Here is a 20,029-nt window from a genome sequence, read left to right as displayed (position 1 = left end):
ATAAAATGGACTAAGTGTTGGTGATAGCAGTGATAGGAGACTGTTTATGTACAGCGGGCTTAATCAAAAAAGTAAACATATTGAGAATAGTGGGAGCCATAGGGTTCCAAATATGGAAAAAGGACAAATAGAACCAAACCTATGGTATAGGATAAAAAGTGGAGGTATAAGGGAGGGCTCATGGTTCAGCATACAGATAAATAATGATTATATTGGTGCTTGTGTGTACATGCATATATCTACAGATAAACATAGATCTTTACTTTTGTGCCCTAAGAACTGTGACATTCCAACAGCAATGAACTGACAGGACATTGAGATCTTAATTTCTAAATAGTATTCTCCAGGGCTAGTGGAGGGAAAGTTCAAGATGAGCCTAAAATATCTTCTTGTCCCAGAAAGTAATGAAGTTCTCAAGGAAGGATATGGACATGTTTTGACATGATTCAGGAATTATTTTAAAGTCTTGTTGGTTGCATCTGGGAATTTTTTTTTCCTTTCTGATACGGGGGATTGAACCCAGAGGTACTTAATCACTGAGCCACATCCCCAGACCTTTTTATTTTTTATTTGGGGACAGGTTCTCATTAAGTTGCTTAGGGCCTCTCTAAGTGGCTGAGGCTGGTTTTGAACTTTGCAATCCTCCTGCCTCAGCCTCCTGGCCTCCTGAGCCACTGTGATGGGAACATTTTTTTTTTTTTACATCAAATAAAAGGACAGCAAGAAGACTGGAGTCCATGTGTATATAAACAAATTTTAAGTTCAACAAGGAACTGAATATTACTATCTCTCAAAGCACCTCCCCATAAAATACTGAGTACAAGAGAAGAAGAAGAATTTTACAGTGGAAAAGCCTAGCATTTTAATTAAGTGATGAACATTTACATTAGCAGTAACAGTACAAGAGAAATCATGGTCATGCAATTGGGTGCAATGAAAAGAGCCCAGGAGAACACCTTTGTGATGTTCCTGTGAAAGATACACTACTTGAATCTAATCATAAGAAGACATCAGACACATCCAAATCGAGGGACATATTTTTTAAAATAACAGGGCTGTAATCTTCGAAAATGCTAAGGTCATAAAAATCAAGGGAAGTCCAAGGAGCTATTTCAGATTGAGGAGGAATTAAGAGACAACCAAATGCAATGTGTGATTGAATTTTACTATAAGAATACTATTAGAATAACTGACAACCCTTGAAGGATCAGACTCTGGGGGATGGGGTGATATGTCAGCACCTTGGCATCAAAAGTTCTTTGTACTATAATTCCAACTTTTTATGTAAAGTCGAGATTATTTCAAGATAAGAATACATTAAATGCAAAAAATCTTATACCAAATCAAGAAATAAAACAACATAGGAAAGGAGAGAGAAAAGACTGCTGTATCTACCAAGACCTAGGGATCTGGAGGATCCGGCAACTGATAAACATGAGCAAGGAGACAAAGTTGTTGAGGGCTCAGAAAATGGGGTTGTTATTCAGTTTCATCTCACACAGGCCCCATGACTTCTGAACAGCTTCCTAGTCTTTTCTCTACCTGTTCCTGCTCTGAAAGTAAGTGTCCTCTCTAGTCACTAAATACTGCAGGCAACTCAAAGTCTGAAACACGACAACTTCATTTTCTGTGAAGGCTGATGGTTTCTTCTCTAATTAAAAAAATCGTTCTTAAAATTTGGCAACTAGTTTGTCATTTGATTGCTCTGTTAATCACAAACCTAAAAGCTCTCCAAAATGAAGTTGAATTGGCCAACTGTAATTGCCTGAATAAGCAATACTCAAACAGTTGTCTGTTGGTATCCATGGGGAACTGATCCCAGGATCTCCCTGAATACAGAAAGCAGTGACTGCTCAGTCCCTTAAAATGACAGGGTAACTGCACATAAACCTATGTACATCCCCTAGTGTACTTTACCTCCTCTCTAAATTACTTATAACACTTAATACAATGTAAATGCTATTTAACAGTTGTTTTGCTGTATGTTTTAAGGAATAATGACACGGAAAAAAGCCTGTAGAAATTTAGTACACATAGACTTTTTTTCCCTGATATTTTTGATCCACAGTTGACTGGATCCTTGGAGGTGGAATTCATGAATATAGAGGGCATAGTCTATTTTAAGAGATCAAACAACATCATTTTATAATCAAATTTTATGTAGAATATATCAGATCCTTGAAAAAAAGTTTTGCAAAGATCACTGAACGAAACTTTGTTTTACTTGACTTTTTCACAACTTTTAAAAAAAATATATATTTAGTTGTAGATGGACACAATGCCTTTATTTTATTCACTTATTTTTATGTGGTGCTGAGGATCAAACCCAGAGCCTCACACGTGCTAGGCAAGTGCTCTACCACTGAGCTGCCACCCAGACCCACAATTTAACTTTTTTTTTTTTTGTACCCCATTGTTTTATTAAACCAGACAGTTCAAAACGTACGATGTTCTGACATTTTAATTTTTTTTGCTGGGTCCATTTTACTACAAAAAATATATATATAAAACACCTTTTTTTTTTTTTTTTTTTGGTTTTGGCGGTACTGGGGATCAAACTCAAGGCCTTGTGCTTGCGAGGCAAGCACTCTACCAGCTGAGCTATCTCCCCAGCCCTTAAAACACCTTTAATATATCTTAGAAAAATTAGCAAAAAATTAAGAAAGTTGAGCATGTTACATTGTACAAAGTTTAGACACGAATGTTTGAAAATTAAATTTTGTTCCCTGTCCATACTGCAAATCACAAAACATGTTTTTAAATTTTTTTCATGTAAAATTCCTGGAAATGATCATGTCTCTACTTATTAAGGAAAAGGCCTGATTATGACAAGCATTCAAGCACTCCTGAAATTTTCTGTACAGTAATTACAAAAGTAAAACCATTTTACCATTTTAAGTATTAAGAGGAATTTGATTAATATAAAAATATTTGATTAATATAAAAATTGGACTGACGGAGTTCATTTCTGTGCTGCCTACAATTTAACTTTTTATGATGCCTTTTCTCTATGCAGTTGTACCATTTTAGGAGTGATGTCCTAAAATGAAGAAACTCTTCAGTAAAATCTCATGGTGCTCTGAATCTCCCTGAGAACTGAAAAGCCAGTCCCTGAATTGTGGCCTTGAGTAAGAATCTGAGATGCCAGGAAAGTTCATTAAGGTGGAGAACAACAGGATTACAAGGAAGGAATTATGGGGACGTAGAGTCTTTACTGTGCATGTAGGAATGCCACGGTCATTTTCTTCTGGGCCTAAGTTCTCTGGGCTCAGGAAGCTGGCAGGACAACAGACACACAGGCTTGAACTGGTTTATCTCTCTGATACCACTTCAAAGAGGCACACATTATGCACAATGGTCCCTGCCAGGTTCCAGGAGGGCCGTGAATGGATTTTTGGTCTTATCTCCTTGGCAACAAAATGTACAGGGAACTCATTATTTCTGAACGGCACTGCCAGCAGAGAAATGAAGAATTTCATAATCATAATGGATTTTCACATAAAAAGATTCTTGATAGAATGATGCTGTAGAGTTAAACTTGTCTTTCTACATACGTTTCAGAGATAAGGGGTTAAAGGCGAGGAATGAGAGTTTGAACTCTTAAGCAGATAGACAATTACTAGGTCATATTTCATGAATAAGAGAACAGAACAATTATTATCATCATCATTCTTTTCCTTGGCCTAACCTACCTCTGGCCTGATCTAATTTCTATGATGTGTTTTGACAGGCTAGAGTGGGTGGGGAACAGCAGAGAATCAGAAAAACCCTTTAAAAATTGTATAGTTTTTTAGAGAATGAAAGTCCTTTTCTATTTTCATGCATGTTACCCACAACCCTCACATGGTGATAGGCTGGCAAAATCTCTCCCAGAATAAAACATGAAAACAAAACACAGTCATTGCAGTGCATTTCTTGCTGGGGTTTAATGATGTTAAAATGTGATTCTGGCTCATTCTCTCTGGCCTTCTTTCTACTATCACAGGGTGGGTGTTTTCCCAGCCTCTAGCTCTTCTCTGAGACTCCATCTGTAAACTCTGAGGGTTGCTTTCTTGGCACATGGTAGATGTGCAAGAGATCCTAGTGAAATTGATCTAGAGTTCCAATCTCAATTTTATTCATTTATCCTTGAATAGTTAATACATATACTTGGTTCAAAATTAGAAAGATACCAAAAGGGAATGTTGTGAGAATTCTTTTTCATACCACTTTCCCTCAACTACCTGGTTCCTTTCCTTACAGGCAAGACACAGTTGCAAGTTTCCTATGTATCATGAAGGCGCTTTTTTTGGGGAGAAAAAAGAGCATATGTAAACTGATGTCCCAAAGAAAACCATACCTTCCTCTTTTTCATTTTTTACTTGCAAGGGAAAATCACAATTAAATATTTGGCTGCTTTTTAACTTTGGGGCCTTACGGTCTAAGGAATCTTCTAGATCCCCAGGTTAGAATACCTTGCGCACAGCAAGGAGAGGAGGTTAAGCTATGTGTGTGGTGGGTGTGATTTTGACACTCTTGTTCAGAAGGCACAAAGGTATGCTAAAGCAGAAGCTATGTAATGCTTCTTCTTCTGCTTCATAAAATGTAGACAAAACCACAGCTAATTATGGAAGGAGACAAAATTCACTAGATTTCTACAATTAGGCAAACTCAATGTTTCCAAACTTAAACAAGACATTGTAAGATAGAGCACATATAAAGGTGGAGGATTGCAAACCCCCAGCAGTGCTAATAGGTAACTGGAGACAAGGTCTTGCTAAATTTTGATTCCCTTATAGTCCACTCTTTGTACCCACAAAAAAGTAGATCCAATCTACTGGGAATCTATAGACCAAGTGTTGGACTTAGAACAGACTCTTGTCCTTTTGCTTATGTTCTTCCCATTCACTCAAGCAGGGGTGTCTAATTCCCAACGAGGTCCCTTTCTTGGCCTGTCTAAATCCCACATGTTCTTCCTAGTGCTGCATAGGTCTCATTTCCCCAGGAAGTGTACTCAGATGCCTTGAGGTCTCTGAATTTTATGAGCAATCCTCTCCAGAACAGTCAACATGACTCCATCCCAAGGTCCCTAAAAGAAATAGAACAACCTGTATTCCAGTGTGTAGCAAAGAACAAGTAGGGAAACTGCTCTCAGCTAGAGGGATGGATTCATAAGTAGTCCAGAATCTCCCTGAGAGTTTTGGCTTCTTGGGGACCTAGAAATAAAAATGGCCATTCTTTCTTCTAGCTCTAGCAATAAGGTAGCTACTGAGTTTTAGAGAGTGCTTTAGAGTTTACAAAATGTTCTGTATGCTTAATCTTACTTGATTCTCGAATCAGTCCTGAGAGGCTTGTTACCATCCCATTTTACCAATGGGAAAGGAAGACTCATAAAGGATATGAGGTTGACCATAGAACTATGCCAAAGTTCATACTCATTTCATCCTTTTCATTCAGTAGCGAGAAAAATAGATTCACTTTTCTTGCTTAATTTATCTGAGATAGGTTGACACTGTCAAAGGAAACATATAAAAAATTAATTTACATAACAATAATTAAAAAAAAAAGAATAGCATAAAATGGGCAAGTTAATGAAAAGACAGACTAACTGAGACCTGAATATACCCATCTTCTTTATCCTTGACTTCAGTACCTGGCCCCCAAGTATAATAAGCTTCCTCTACTTCAAGAAGAGAAGGGATAGGGTAAGAGCATGTACTGCCAGAATAATAGTGACTCACGTTAACTGACATGTACTTTGTGCAAATGTACCATTCTAACAGTTTTAATATATTATTGTGTTTATTACTTTCAAAAACTCTGGATGTTTATGCAACCATTACTTCTGTTTTGTAATTGAAAGTAGAGAGAACTTGCGGAAGGTCATGCAACTGTTAGGAAGTGGCAGAGTCAGGTATGCTGGCTCCAGAGATTGCTCCTGATCACTAGGCTGTGCAAAGCCTAGGATGTGTGTAACGGACCCCAATAGATAGCATGGGGGTTAGATGGGTAGATGGGAAGAGAACTGAGCCTTGGTCTTTTGTTACAAATTCAGAGGAGCTGTTTAGTACTGACATTATTTCCCTTCCTCAACTACTTATACTGCTTTCTCTATTGATCTTTTCCCTCCAAATAAGAAATTCCTTGATGTCTGGGGCACACTTGTATAAGTACATTTCTGTTCTTACCCAGAACTCACCATAGAATGAACCCTCCAATTAGTCAGCGGTTTCCTAAATGCCTTCTTAACTAGTAATTTATATTCACAGTGGCAATTGGGGTCTGATCCTAGAGATAATCTAAAGAGGAATTTGTGGTAGATCACAGTGAAGAGGAGTATGGACTTCCTAGATTTAGATCCAGGCAAAAATTAACATATATTAGCATTGTTATGATTTGGATTTGGAATGTCCCCCAAAGCCTGTGTTGAAGGTTTGGTTCCCAGTGCAGGAATGTTCAGAGGTAGAGCGCTTTGGAAGTGATTGGATTATGAGCACCATGACCACAAAAGTGAATTAATTCACTGATGGGTTTGATGACATTAGTGGTAGGTGAGAGAAACTGTAGGTAGTGGGGTCTGCTTGGAGGAAGCAGGTAACTGGGGGCATGCCCCCAAAGGGTATATCTTTTGCCCATCCCCTTCCTCACATGTTCTCAATCTGTTTCCTGGCTGCCATAAAGTGAGCAGCTTTCCTCTGCCTTGTCTTTCTGCCATGATGTTCTGCCTTGCCTCAGGCCCAAAGCCAGCTGACCATGGACTAAAATGTCTGAGACCGTGAGCCAAAAGAAATCTTTCCTCCTCTTTTAAGTTGTTCATGTCAGGTATTTTGGTTGCAGCAATGAAAAGCTATCACAAGCATTCACTTGGTATTAAGCACAAGTCAGTCACCCTGCATATGGCCTCTCATTGAACCCTCACGATAACAGATTTTGAGAGAGGGATGTTATTTATAAATGAGGAACCAGATACTAAGGATTCATAGATGGTGCTCTACTTGAGGCCCTCTCATCTCTACAAAGTTGCCTGGGAACAGAGGCAAGAGGGACTGTTTTTCCTTTTGCTGATCACAGCAAGGCCTTGGGCCGTAATCCTGCCTTCTCTTCTACCATCTGTCTCTGGGCTCTGAGATAGCTGTAAAACTGCCACTCTAGCACCACACAAACACAAGGGGGCACAGAATAAGAGCAGATATTTCCAAGAGCCATTTCAGGATTGAGGAAGGATTTATTAGGGAAAGTGTAGAGTTCCTCATTTTCCCACTGATGGACTTTCAATACCTGTCTATTTCAGGGACATGAAACTCATTCACGTCATTCCTGTTAGTGGTGGTGGGGAGGGCACATGGGCCTGGGAATTGTGTCCTGGTGCCAGGAAAGGGCAGGGGCAAGTGTGAGTGAGTTTTCTCAAGGTCCCCATTTCCTGACTATCTGGAGTCTTAAAATAAGCCCATGCCTGGAAGCTTGCTATGGCTTGGAACAGTGGCTAGGCAGGGAGATTTACTACCTTGTTCTCTCTGTCCAACTATTTTAAGTGTCACTTATGCTCTGGTGTCTTTTTATATTTATGGATGTGCACTCCAGTCCAAAGAACTGCTGTACTTCTTCCTGTGGCTTCCTCATAAATGCCCTCTGAAATACTGATTTAGTTTTACATTGCATGTGCTATGGGCTACTTTAGTCCCTATGGGGTCTCTATTCTCCACTTTGGATTTTACTTTATATTTTTTTTTAAATACAAAAGTACATAAACATGTGCCATGAACAACCACAAAATGCTGACCTTTCTTCTTAATAGCAAAGCATATTCTCTTTGTGGGCAAAGCTTTAGGAAATCAAAAGCACTTTCCTTATGACATAAAACCTCAGCCTCCCAGTATAAATGAGGAAACAGATGCCAACTCATGTCCCTTTGAAAAAGTCAGAATAAATACCTTCTTCCTTTCCCTCTCATCAAGGATGCTGGTCCTCCCCTCACAGTTGCCTTGCCCTTCCTCTGCATCACTTTCCTTGTCACCTATGGGCTGGGTCCCCTTTGTGGATTAATTTTTACCTAACCTTTGACCGTTGGGACTTGCTTTCCCACAACTATCTTTGGAGAGGAAGTGGTGATGAGCTTAGTCTTCCAAAGGATCATGATGAAAATTGGCTTCTCCAAAAATACAGCCTGAGGACTCACTGACTGTCACTGTGGGCATTTCCTCATAACTTGATTCAGGAAGTGCCTGATCCAGTCTGTACTGGGAGGATCAGGAAATGTGCTTTTGTGGGGAGAGGGTGGAGGGGACAGATGATAAAGCTGTAATTACAATAGCAATGAGAGATGGAAATAATCCACGAGGACTCCTAAGTCAAGGTCCTGCTACCAACTCTTGTTTTAAAAAAACTTGAGAAGATTTATTCAACCTCTTCTTTCCCAAGACCTAGAACATAGCTGTGCGATACGACATAGATAAGAATATCTCCAATAATGCAAGGTGAGCTAAGCTAAGTGTCACCCTGACCTAGAGCAGGGTTTGACCAACTATGGGCCGAGGACCCTGTTTCTTCAAATGAAGTTTCATTAGGACACAACCACATGCATTTACTTATTGTCTAGGGATATTTTCACTCTGTAATCACACAGTTGAGTAGCTGCAACAGAAGCCTAATGGCACAAAATGCCCCAAATATTCCCTATCTGGTTCTTCAGATAAGAAGTTTGATCAAACCTGGTCCAGGGCAAGTGTTTTAGGAGGTCAGACCTCCAGGCTGGAGGTCTCCAAGAAAACTTTATGGACACCTTGAAGACCTATAGGATTTAGCTATGGAGGATGGGGAGAGGATACTATTCCAGGCAAGGAAGCCAAAGAAGGCTCAAGGCCATGGCAAAGGCTAGGGAGAAGTTTGGTATGGAGAGGTAGGAGTGGGATGACAAATGGATGGAAAGGGCAGGACTGAATAGCAAACAGCTTTGAGAGCTAAGCCAAAATATTTTAAATGATAAAGCATACCACTTTTCCATTCCACATGATTAGTAGGAGATAGGGAAGTGACTTTTAAAGTCCACTCAAACCTTGAAAATCAATTTCTAAAAGTGCTAAAGTTTAGCTCCAACTCCAGGGATTTTGACTTAATTGGTCTCAATTGGAATTTTTTTTAAAAAACTTCCCAGGTGGCTCGATTATCCAATTGGGATCCTGTTGCTAGATGAAGGAAATGGCCAGACTCGTGCCTGCAGAAGCTCAGGGCCAGGTAGACATAGCAGGTGCCCAACACATGTGAGTCAAATTAAGTCAGCAATATTGGCTTGTACCAGAGCCAGCCTGATAAGCCTCTGTTTTACTAGAGTCAGCTATACAGCATTCAGTTGGCCACATGGTTTCCAATAAAAGAAATCACTTTTGCCTGCCTTTGGCTAATCCTGGAAAAGCTCATGATGCTCAATGCAATATTGAGTCTGTTTATATATTTGGGCATTTATAGATTTCTCTCTCACTGTTGTTTTAATGTGACTGTTTACAAGGCCTTACGCAATTTGCCCTCTGCCTTGTTACCTCTGTAGTCTCCCCCACCCCCAACAGCCCCTTGTTGTGTCTCTGGGACTCCATTACAACCACACTGGTCTCTTTGTGATTCCTGGAAACACACTAGACTTGTCCTCTCCTGCACCTAGGATGTTCTTTGCTTCTCTTCCTTCAGACACATCAAAGTGAGCACTCAATAGCACACTTTGCATCCTTGATCAAGGGAGTCCTCCCTGGCCGTCTAATTTTAGTTTGCAACCTCCTTTCCACAGACATCATGCATCCCTCTTATCTTTTTGTTGTTCTTCATAGCATTTACTACCTTCTAACATGGGATCCTATTTTCTGCTTTGTTAATTTTCTACGTCTCTTACTATGATTAAGTTCTAAGACAGGAGGGATTTTGTCTGCTTCTTCTCTGCCACCTTCAACAGTGTGCAGAACAGTGCTGCCCGGACCTCCATGCGGTGTGCCCGCAATGCTTGGACTGCTGCCACTCATCCTTTGAGATTGAGCTCCAGCACCTCTTGTTAAACCCTCTCTACTTCTCCCTTCACCAAAGGAAGTCACCCTTCCTCCTCTGCAATTCTCTGGAGTTTTCTCATACTCATTGACTTTTGTGGCTCTCTGGTTACTTCCGAGCACCTCAAAGGTTGGGGAGGGTCTCAAAAGACTAGCATCCAGGAGAGGCTGAGCAGGGGTGTGTCAGGGAGTGAGCTGGAATTTAGCAGCAGAAGCTGTGGCTGGATGATTCATTGTCTCATAAGATCCTTCCTGCAGGGGTGCACCTGAGCAGCTCCATTTCCTATGACACTTGGCTGGAGCAGCATGGGATGTGTCATTGCCCCATAGGAGGTACACGAGAAAAACCTAAAAACTGTGATGCCTTTGAGAATCTGTTGGTTCTGTGGTTAATGATGTTTTCCCTCTCACTTGAAATATGTACCAAGTCCTGTCGATGCTACCTCTGATGGATCCCTGAGTCCCTCCACTTCTTTCCATTTCCTCCCCCACTCTCCTCTAAGCCATGGATATCTCTGACCTGGAATACTGTGAAAGCTTCCCAAGTAGTGTACTCTATCGAGTCTCTTCCTCTAGAAACCAACCAGAATAAGACTTTAAGAACACAAATAAGACGATATCTTTCTCCTGCCTTTAAAACATGCATAGACTTCCCAGTGGACTTTGAACAAAAAGCAAGGCTTACAATGTGCAGAGTACCAGCAATTTGCTCCCGGGTCCCTCTTAAGCTTTGTCTCAAGTTAGTGCCCCTTAGTTCTCCCTATAATGGTCCTCCCATGTGTATGTTTTCCTGCTTCGAATCTCTGCTGCTTCCTCTGCCTGGAGTCAGGCATCTTTCATCTGGTTTACTTCTACTCTTTTTCCAGTCTTGCTCAAGCATTTCTTCCTCAGAAAAAGCTTGACCAAAGCTCGGACAATGGACTTTGTCCTGTCATATGCCCTCAGAGCACCTAGCTAGAAAGTTCTTCCCTTTTCTGTCATCTCACCAATGTGCCTCCTCTATAACCAAACTACACAAGGAAATGTTCATTTGTCAATTTTGTCCTTTCCTGTATCTTCAGTATCAAGAATGGTGCCTGGTGCACAGTAAATAAATGCTCCACACACTTTTCTTGAATGAATGAAGGTTGTGTTTGTGTTTATCTTATCTTGTATCCTTGACCCTAGTACAGTCACCAGCACATAGTAGGTACTCAATAAATTTTTGGTGTACACATAAATGAACCTATATTTAAGACATGACCTTGTCAGACCCTTTATTAGGAATTTCAACATAAAATATTAATATTTGTCGAACTGTTTTCTAATATACCCTTCTACGTTGGAGGTCTATGCATGAACACTGTTAATTTCACCTTTGGACTCCAGACCTGAGTCTTGTATAGTCCAGCCACAGTTCCATCACCAGTGTGACATTATCAGTAGGCATGTCCTGGCCTTAACTTCAGTGTTGGAGAAGTAAATAATTTTCAATCTTTTAGCATGAGATTTTGGATCTATCAGAAATCATTGTTCTTATCAGAGACAGACAGGTTCTGCAATTCTCAGCAGAGAAATGAACAGAGACAAAACTGTGCAAGTGCCTGTCTCTGCTTGTCAGAACAGAAACAGTACTGCCTGAGTGCAGTATGCGCGTTGGCCTTGCTGCCTGATCTCTTGAACTTGGAGAGGCTTTGGAAGTGGAGCAGCTATGCTGAGGGGAGGCCCTGCATTTGATGGGCTGGGTGCCCTGTGTGTCTGTGTCCTGGGCCAGACTACATATATTTCATGGAAATGTTTCACTTTGCAAATTCAGGTTTGAATGACTACTTGACTCTCCCTGCTCTTGGTAAATCACACAGCATGAGAAAAGGTTGGTGCCATTTGACTCTGGGGCTGAGTGACATGTCTCCAAGCAGCGATGTTATAAGGTGTGCCTGCATTGGGGAGTTGGAACTTGCTCACTTACTGCTCTGATTTAGATCTGAGGTACCCCCCGAAAGCTCATGTGTGAGACCAGTAAGAACATTCAGAGGTGAAATGAATGGGTTATGAGCCCTGTAACCTAACCAGTGGATTAATCCATGGATAGTGGGTAACTGGGTGGTAACTCTAGGCAGGTAGTGTGTGGCTGGAGGAGATGGGTCATGGGGCATATGCCTTTGGGGTATATGTTGTGTCCCTGGTGAGCAGCTCTCAGCTTCATGATTGCCACATCTGGAGTTGCTTTCCTCCAACATGCTCTTCTGCCATGGTGTTCTGCCTCACTCAGGCCTAGAACAATGAAGTCACCTCCCTATGGACTGAGACCTCTGAAATGGTGACTGCCAAATAAACTTTTCCTTCTCCAAGAGTGTTCTTGCCAGGTCTTCTGGTCACAGCAACCAAAAAAACAACTAAAACACTCACAAAGGAGAGTGTGTTGCAAAAGAGCGGGGGCCGCCAAACCCTAGGTGAATATTCTATAGGAGACTCTTACTTAGGTTCAAGGTCTATATAAGACATGATGAAAAAAGTACTAAATTGCTTTTCTTCCTTTCTTTCTTCCTTTCTTCCTCCCTCCCTTCCTTCCTTCTTCCTTTTTTTTTTTTTTTTTTTTTTTTAACTGGGGATTGAATCCAGGAACACTTTACATCCACAGCCCCTTTTTGTATTTTATTTAGAGACAGGGTCTCACTGAATTACTTAGGGCCTCACTAAGTTGCTGAGGCTGGCTTTGAACTCACAATCCTCCTGTCTCATCCTCCTGAACTGCTGGGATTACACACCTAAGCCACCACACCTGGCTGATTTGCTTTAATTAAGCCACATGAAATTATGTATTTTGTTGCTGGACTCACCTGAGGTCATTTAATTCTAATAAAAATTTGGGGCCTTTAACATATAGACTTTCCTTCTTTCCTGGCCTTCCTAAGGACAATTTCTACTCTTGCAGGTTTTTTTTTTTTTTAAATTTTAATTTTTATTTTTGTCTTTCCAGGTCTTCGACCCCATGGAGAATGCCTAACTCAGTGATGAGGCAGAATGATACAGTGGAAAGAATATGACCCGTGGAAACAGGATGTGTGATCACCATTGTAGACCTCAGCATCCTTTCTAAAAAATATTGTGGAGAAATCAGATCATGGGTTGGCAAACATTTTTCTGTGTAGGGCCAGACAGAAAATGCATTAGGCTTGTGGCAATATTTAACTCTGTTCCTTGGTGTGCAAGCAACCATGGACAAGACATAGAATGGTGTGGTTGTGTTATGAAAACATTTTGTTTACAAACACAAGTGGTTTTTATAAAACTACGCAGGATCCCCCTTGAATATTCAGCTGACTTGAGATCAGTGTATGCAAGTAAAAACTACCTGAGGCAGGGTAAAATATTACCCTAGAAAGTTAATTGGTGGTCACACAGCTTAAGAAAAGGTTGGTGCTATACTGGCTACATGGCACCAGTGCTTGTTACTCAGGGTAGGATATAGTTCCTGTTGCCACCAGTCAGACTGGGAAACCTCATGATTCGTAGGACATTGAGTAGAATGTGGTTTTGGTGTAAAGTCACAAATATATCAATGAAATAGAGATAATTGATATTCTACAAAAGGAACTCATTGGAGGAAGGATAATCCTTTCAACAACGGTAGTATAGAAATGGGCTATCCACATGCTTAAAAACAAACTTCAAAATGTACTTCTCACTGTATACAAAAATAACTCAAAATAAATCATAGACTTGACTATAAAACCCCAAAATACAAAACTACTAGAAGAAAACATGGAAGAAAATCTTTGAGACCTTGGGTTAGGCAAAAATTCCTTAAACACAACAAGAGAACTATCAATAATAGAAAATAATTAATAACCAGAATTTCACCAAAATACAAATATTCTTCCTTTGAAAGACAGTGTTACGAGAATGAAAAGACAGCCTCTGATATGGGCAAAATATCTGAAAATCAGATATCTGATAAAAGATCAGTCTTCAAAGCATACAATGAACACTTCAAATTCAATAACAGGTAAACAACCTAATTTAAAAGAAACCCGGCGAAATATTATGAAACAGACATTTCACTCAAGAAATTAAAGTGGTAAAGAAGTACATGAAAAGATGTTCAACAGTATTAGTTAGGAAAATAAAATTGAAAACCAGGAAACATCACCATACATGCAGTAGAAAGTCTAAGACTAAAAAGACTAACCAGAGCAAGCTTTGGTGAAGATGTGGAGGCTAGAATTTCATACACTGCCGTTGGCAATGCCAAGTAATGCAACCACATAGTAAGACAGGATGGCTGTTTATTAAAATGTTAATCATACACCTGCCATATAATTCAGCCATGGTATTCCTATGTGTTTAATCAAGAAAAGTGAGATGTGTTTAATCAAGTGAAGGTTAGGATGTGAATTTTTATAGCAGCTTTCTCTGTAATAACTAGAAGCTACAAGTGATCATTCAGTTCCTCAACTGGTGAATGATTAAAAAAAAAAACTGTAGTTTTATAAAATGGAACATTAGTCAGCAATAAAATATTTCATTGATACATGTTACAATATAGATGAGTCTCAAAATAGTTATCCTGACTGAAAGGAGTAACAACCCTAATAGTCTGGTTCATTTTATATAACATTCTAGGAAATGCAGTCTACTCTATACTGATCAGAAGCAGATCAGTGATTGGGTAGGAGCGGTGGTGGGGGCAAGAGTGTCACGGAACAATTACAAAGGGGTCTGAGGTAGCTTCTGCGGGGGGATGAATATGCTCACCATGTTGATTGTGGTGATGGTTTCACAAGTATATACCTATATCAAAACAAAACTTTAGACTTTAAATATGTCTTATTTATTGCATGTCAAATATCAAATTGTCAGATGTACATTAAACATGTATTTGTATCTTATAAATCAACAAAAAGAAATCTATTAAAAATGAACAAAAGGCCCTCCGTGCCAAGATGGCGGCAGAAGCAGCTGGTGGGAAGTACAGAAGCACAGTCAGCAAAAGCAAAGACCCTTCGGGGCTGCTCATCTCTGTGATCAGAGTCTAAGTTGCCCAGACTGGCCTCAGACCTGTGATCCTCCTGCCTCATCCTCCAGAGTTGCTGGGATTATAGGCATGTGCCACCATGCCTGGCATTTATCAAAGAACAGTTTACCAATCAAGGACTAATAAAGACCCATTTTCTGGATCTTGTTTAGGAGACTCAAGTTTAAGATTTTATCCTGTTAAATCATTATCAATTTTTTTTTACAACTAGGAGAATAACTCTTCTCTTTGGAAATACTTAATATACTTGGTAGGCCAAACAGGAAATATTGGTTTTTAAAAAAATTTTTTTAAACATTTTATCATATTTATTCATTGTTTAATTTGTCCTACATAAAGCATTGTTTGTTAAATATTTAATATTTTACATTAAGCCTATATTCTACAATATATTTACATAATTATGATTCCATAATTCCATAGACATTGTTTCCTACTTGTGCATGATTGGAATATCATCATTCTGTAATCTCAGACTGATACAATTACTATCTTAAATTGTATCTCTTTACTTGATATAATTATTATAAGCAGTTTTAAAGTGCTTATCAGAGTCAATAAATTCACATTTGAATTTGGAAAAAAAAAAAATGAACAAAAGACCTGAATGAGCAATTCATAAATGAATATAGATGATTGCTAAATATTTAAAATCCAAATCATTTAAAATCACAGAAAGAAATAAAAATGTTTTTATAACATTTTTCAATTGTATTTTATACTATTGTGTATTCACCAGTTAAAATGGTACATGTAACAACTCTTGGCCATATTTAGAGTTGATAACCCTTGGAGGAATGAGATCTCTCATTTGGTTTTGGGGGCCATATAAATGGATAAAACTTTGTTGGATCAGGGTGTGGTGGTGCATGCCTGTAATCCCAGTGGTTCAGGAGGATGAGCCAGGAGGATTATGAGTTCAAAGTCAGGCTCAGCAACTTAGTGAGGCTCTAAGCAACTTAGCAAGAATCTGTCTCAAAAATAAAAATAAAAAAGGCTGGGGATGCGCCCCTGAGTTCAACCCCCCAGTACCAAAACAAAAACAACAACAAAAAAACTTTAAGAGAAGGCAATTTGATAACATATAATAAGCTCCAAAATACACAAAGCACTTGACACAGTAATCCTACCTTTGGGGATTGATCTTGAGTAAACAGGACTTAGAAATAAGAATCTTTACCATATCTATTTTTTAAATAATAGCAAAAGATTGCAAACAACCTAAAAGCCCAATTTTAGAGAACTGGTTGAATAAAACATGGTATCTCCTGCCAATGCAGCCATTAAATGCTAAACCACAGAAAAATATGAAGCAACATGGAAAGTTTTGTTATATATCATTAAGTGAAAAAAGTTACAAGCAGTATATAGAATATATTTTGTTTTAGATAAAAATATAAAATGTGTATATTAATGTCTAGGAAAAAGGTATTTGCGCTGCTTATCTCAGAGTTAGTTAATTATAGATAATTTTCATTTTATTTTTTTCACTTCTATTTTTAATTGCTGTATAATAAAGATGTATTACTTATAATAAAAACTTCAATAAAAGTTATTTTTAAAAATCAATGCTAATACCCTATAAATGAATACTATAAGAAATAATAGTCTTAGACCTTGGTAGCCAAAACCAACATTTAACTGAAGGCTGAAAAAAGGTTTGGGTGCTTCAGTGAGGCAGGAGAAGCTGCTCTTCTAAAAATGGAGCCCTGGGCAGTGTTGCTTTAGGTCTCGACCACCAAAGGTAATAGCATAGGACTTGCCCTCCAGAGCAGCTGACAGTTTTGACCTCTCTGAGGGAAACAATAGCACATATCTTGCTTAGGACAATGGATCCAGAGATCTGCTCAATGTGGCTAAGGCCCCATTGGGCATCTTCCATGTCTAAGTCAGGTAGTCCAGAGTGTGAGAGTAAAAGGGACTTGAGCCACAAATTTCCATTTTATGGTCATGGAGCATGAGGCCCAGAAGGGCCCAGGCCTGTGTTGCTCAGTCAACATTCCTTCTTGCTTTAGCTGTGACTTAAAGGGGAATCAAGGCCAGTGTGTCTGATAAGTGAAGTAGCTATTTCTTGAATCAAGTTACCTACTGGAATCTGAATACTCAAGTCTCAATGAAGAAGAGTTAGCTCTGAGACTTGGCTTTAAAGACCCCCAAATCTCCTTTCTCCCCCTCCTCCCATGAAACAGGAAAATTAAGGTCCGTGAGTTGCCTGCCATCTCTGCCACAGAACCATGCAGCATTACAGAACATGAATCTTTCACAGCTGGCTACCCTTGCACATGGGAGAAATACATACACCAGAATCTCACCACTCACTGGCCACAACAGAGTGAGCACATGATTTTCATCCTGTATATCAACTGCCACTGGGCTTGGTGGGAATGTTAAAATGAATCTCAAGGCTGTACCTGGACTGAGTGAAGAAGAATATCATAATTAGGGATGCCTAGGCTGTGGGAGGAGTGATTAACAGTATCTTTGCCACATATTTCCACTTTGATCTAGAATACTTGTTACCCTCAACAGAGGATTTCTTCATTAATGCCCCCCCACCCCCATTGATTATTCCCGTGGAAAGTCAGATGCATTCTTGCATGTTAGTTTTGCTACATCATTTTCTTATTTAAAAACCATCTCAACATCTGTCCCTATTTCCCACAGAGGTAAATCTACTTCGTTAGTCTGCTAATCAAGGCCCTCCACAATTTGATGCCACTTATGATTTCTATTTCTCAGCGACCCTGCACAAAATCACCTCTTGGGTCTTGCTGGCCAATTTCTTGTTCCTAGAACACACTCTGGTCTGAAAGGGCTATCTTTAGGAGCCAGGGATGGTAGCCTGTCTGACTGGGAACAACTGGACTAGCGGACCAGAATGAGTCACTAGCTAGGAAGTTCAAGGTGGAGAGAGGGCGTGAGAACTGCTGAGGTGAGGGTTTGGGACAAATCTGAGTGGATCGACTCTGGCTGAGGCTTGCTGGTGTTGATGGAGTAGTTTCTACCACAGTTTAGCTGCCTGTTCTCAGCCTTGAAGCAGTGGAGGTATACAGCTGATTCTGAACAAACACTGGTAAGTATTTTGCACATTTTCATCCCAGGACATAAGACTTTTTTTTTTTTTTTTTTTTTTTAAAAACCATGAATGCCATTTCACTTCCTTCTTGCCTATTTCAATCTCATTCATCCTTTAGTGCTCAGTTCCAAAACATCATAGAAATTCTGTCTCAAATGACCTTTTTTTTTTTTTTTCAAAGTCCTGATATTTGACATCAGTCCCTAGTTTGTTTCCACAACCCCATGCAGATCTCCCTGGTTCTGTAATAGTGTTGACATGATGCTGACATTGACTGCTAGAGTCCATTTTTCCCAGGCGGTTATGATCAGGGACTTTATGGGTACTGACTCACTGTCTCATTCAGATAGAGCAGTCTGGATATGGACTAGGATATTAAGGTGTCTTTTAACTGTTAAATTTAAATACCAGTCTTAGGTAACAAAGCACCATAAACTAGCAGTGGAATGCAGGAGCATAAAACACAATAAATTCTTATTGCCCGTGGCTAAAATGAGACAAAATATTATTCCAGAATAAAGGAGAAAGAAAGTAAAGCTATCATGGAAAAATATGAGCAGATTAACTTTTCCAGCATGTTGAATGGCACCTGAGTGACCCAAAAGAGTTAAACAACTTGAAACTAAACAGTTGCTGCCTGTCCTGCTAGTGACTGGGCTGTGATGAACAGTGATGATAATTTTTTATAGCGATGAGTTTTAGACTGTTTCCTTTTAGTGATGAGTTTTAGACTCACCACTAAAAAGAAATTCATAATACACATACTTAATTTGGAAAAAGTTTATCAATTGTAAGCCAAAGAAACTATGCAATTTGAAACTTCTATGAATTTTGATTGTTGTGATATGGAAAAACTCAACGCCAAGCTTTTCTAAGTTATGAGAAACAGAATATGGCTACTTGTTAACTGTATTTGGGTCTTATTTTTATCCACATCAGAAATAGAGAAATCAGAAGTCTTTTTCATGTGCTGATAAATATGAGGACTCTGTTAATTTCAGAAAATGAAAATTAAAAGCACTCTCTCTGAGCTCTAATTCTAAACTCGTGAAGTCCTTCCTTGGCCATCTTGATAAGTCATCACCAATATAATCAGGAATTCATTTGACTTTGTTACTTGTTAGTTGGTGGGTAGAAGAGTAGCAAAACTTTAAACTTTGAGCCAAGGGAATAATTCTAGTTATAATTATCAACATTTGGGGTCACAGAGAGTTAGTGTGAAGATTTCCCACACTTTGCAGGCTTTGTTGTTACTGTTTACTGTTTTTAGAAAGTAGTGAAAAACTTTTCTTTCCTTTTCCTTCCTAAGCAGTGTTAGGTTTTGGATTCACAGCACAATCAAAAGGAAGGCACAGAGCTTTCCCATACGCACCCTGCCCCTAATGTGCACAGGCTTATTTTTCCCTGTAACACTTTGGTAGAGAAAAGAACTCTTTTCTCCACCTTGATTATTTCCAGAAGTCATGTGTGAAGGTCCTTTTGGCATTTCCGTGTTTCTGGTGTGAGGACTGAGATGCCTTTGCACAATTCTCTGCTATCAGAGGGCACCTGTCTGAGAGGCAATAATTTGGTGAAGGTTCCCAATGCTAAGTGCTGGGAAGGTTTTGCCTTGAGGAGTCCAACTGGGCTAACTTTAGACGCTGTTGTAGAAGGCTGGCCCAAACAGAATCACTGGCTGTAGAAAGGTGCTGACATTGCAGCTTTGTCCTTGAAAGCTGATTATTGCTCTGTTTAGGTAGGAGGAGGCCATGGGGCTATTGGGGAATGGGAAAAGAGACAGCAGTCCTTTACTCCTGTATCTTTCTCAAAGTTCACTGAATCACCCAGATCAAGAAGATCTGGGCTGCGGCATCAGCCCAAGATAACTCAGAAAGGAGCCATATTGGAATCTAGACAAGCTATAGAGTCCAGACTGAGAACAGCACTCACTCC

The 20,029-nt window shown here is 39.5% G+C and overlaps 1 protein-coding gene across 3 annotated transcripts in view; it reads right to left on the bottom strand.

Annotated features, from left to right (window-relative positions):
- ADAMTSL1 (ADAMTS like 1) overlaps positions 1-20,029 on the bottom strand; it is a 381,058-nt gene that overhangs the window by 42,158 nt on the left and 318,871 nt on the right. The gene's annotated exons all lie outside the window — the stretch shown is intronic.

This window comes from Sciurus vulgaris, assembly GCF_902686455.1.
Source record: "Sciurus vulgaris genome assembly, chromosome: 15".
NCBI classification, from domain to species: Eukaryota; Metazoa; Chordata; class Mammalia; order Rodentia; family Sciuridae; genus Sciurus; species Sciurus vulgaris.
This window is presented reverse-complemented; position numbering and strand designations above follow the sequence as displayed.